Source organism: Sinocyclocheilus grahami, unplaced genomic scaffold, assembly GCF_001515645.1.
Source record: "Sinocyclocheilus grahami isolate Dianchi unplaced genomic scaffold, SAMN03320097.WGS_v1.1 scaffold8250.1, whole genome shotgun sequence".
Lineage (NCBI taxonomy): Eukaryota > Metazoa > Chordata > Actinopteri > Cypriniformes > Cyprinidae > Sinocyclocheilus > Sinocyclocheilus grahami.
Genome location: NW_015511960.1, coordinates 1 through 2,500, shown reverse-complemented (window position 1 = coordinate 2,500; position 2,500 = coordinate 1). Strand labels below are relative to the sequence as shown.

The following is a 2,500-nucleotide window of genomic DNA, read 5'->3' as shown; positions in this document are numbered from 1 at the left end:
GTCTATATAATTTTATTAATTTATTTCAGTTTATTTTAGTATATCAAATTAAACTAAATTAAAATGTGGCAACCAGCTGAAAAAAATTTGTTATATTTTATTTCAGTTATTTATTTTATTTCAAGTAATGACAACATTTAAAGCCTTTAGTATAATGCATTATAAAAGTATTCATGCATTGTAATGCATTATATATATATATATATAGACACACACACACACACACACTCACTCTCTCACACACACTCAGAGCTGATCGTGTCTCACCTTCTCGTTTGAGAGGCATGTTGCCCGTGGTTCTCTCTGATGTGTGTCTGTCTCCAGCTGTCGTTTGATCCTCTAAACTTAAACCTCTTTAGGGCTTTGAGCTTCTGCCCCGCGGCCTGCTGGGAAATGTAGGCTGTCTGTCAATCAAGCACAGCATTCATCAGGACAGTGCGAGTGTGTGAACGAGCCAAACTCACCGGTATGATGTTTGCGTCTCAGTGATCTGGCTCAGAGTTTTCAGCTGTGTTCTGGTTCAGCAGGTGAAAACACTGCATCTGATCACTCAGTAAAGCAGCAGCACACATGATCTGAGGAATCATTCATGACTACAGTACAAACACACACTCAGAGACACACACACATCACTACCAGCACTAGGACTAGTGAAGGCTGACTTAGTAAACAGCATACTCATCAGTGCCAACATCTACTTCTATAAATCACATCTGCACGAGTGTGTGTGAATGTCATGATGCTAGAGTGTTCTCTCCTGGTGACACACACACACACACACTCTCTCTCTCTCTCTCTCTCTCTCTCACACACACACACACACACACACTCTCTCTCTCACTCTCACACACACACACTCTCACACACGCACACACTCTCTCTCTCTCTCTCACACACACACACTCTCTCTCTCTCTCTCTCTCTCTCTCACACACACACACACACACACACTCTCTCTCTCACTCTCACACACACACACTCTCACACACGCACACACTCTCTCTCTCTCTCTCACACACACACACTCTCTCTCTCTCTCTCTCTCTCTCTCACACACACACACACACACACACTCTCTCTCTCACTCTCACACACACACACTCTCACACACGCACACACTCTCTCTCTCTCTCTCACACACACACACTCTCTCTCTCTCTCTCTCTCTCTCTCACACACACACACACACACACACTCTCTCTCTCACTCTCACACACACACACTCTCACACACGCACACACTCTCTCTCTCTCTCTCACACACACACACTCTCTCTCTCTCTCTCTCTCTCTCTCACACACACACACACACACACACTCTCTCTCTCACTCTCACACACACACACTCTCACACACGCACACACTCTCTCTCTCTCTCTCACACACACACACTCTCTCTCTCTCTCTCTCTCTCTCTCACACACACACACACACACACACTCTCTCTCTCACTCTCACACACACACACTCTCACACACGCACACACTCTCTCTCTCTCTCTCACACACACACACTCTCTCTCTCTCTCTCTCTCTCTCTCACACACACACACACACACACACTCTCTCTCTCACTCTCACACACACACACTCTCACACACGCACACACTCTCTCTCTCTCTCTCACACACACACACTCTCTCTCTCTCTCTCTCTCTCTCTCACACACACACACACACACACACTCTCTCTCTCACTCTCACACACACACACTCTCACACACGCACACACTCTCTCTCTCTCTCTCACACACACACACTCTCTCTCTCTCTCTCTCTCTCTCTCACACACACACACACACACACACTCTCTTTCTCTCTCTCACACACACACACACACACACTGTAGAAATTAATGTGAGCTTTCAGACTCTAGTTTAGGGTTGTTTCATTAATAGGATCGTTCTGTCATCATTTTCTCCAAAATATATTTTGTGTTCCAGAAGAAACTCATTCAGGTTTGAAGAATATTGGGTACCAATCAACACTGGACCCCACTGACTTTCATTAAATGAACAAAAAACAGTGATACGTTTAACAAAACATCTGAAAGTCATTCAGGTTTGGAGTAAACGATGACAGGATTATCACTTTTGACGGAACGATCCTGTAAAGATTCAAGAGTTTCTGAGACACGTTCAGTGCTGGGGAAAGTTACTTTTAAAAGTAATGCATTACTAGTTACTTGAAAAAAGTAATCTGTTTACGTAACTTGTGTCACTTGTAATGCATTACCCACAACACTGATAATTATCATAACAAACTTTAGGGAACAAAAACACAAACATATTCTTCAGATGCAGGAAATCAGACTGAACAGACAAGAGAGATCAGAAACACATCCGATTTATTCACACGTGATCAAAAACATCAGATATGAACCTCAGTCAGCTGCTGAATGAAGCCATGAAGAGCGTCACAAACACACGCGTGTGTTTGTGAGAGAGTGTGTGTGTAAGTGTGTGTGTGTGAGATGTATGTGTGCGTGCGTCTCTGTGTGTGT

The 2,500-nt window shown here is 43.8% G+C and overlaps 1 long non-coding RNA gene across 1 annotated transcript in view; it reads right to left on the bottom strand.

Moving 5' to 3' along the window:
- LOC107578005 (uncharacterized) overlaps positions 1-360 on the bottom strand; it is a 3,465-nt gene extending 3,105 nt beyond the window's left edge. Inside the window, exon 1 of the long non-coding RNA XR_001608279.1 lies at positions 268-360. This is a non-coding gene — a long non-coding RNA (uncharacterized lncRNA). The remainder of the gene's footprint in view (positions 1-267) is intronic.
- Positions 361-2,500: the final 2,140 nt, after the last annotated feature.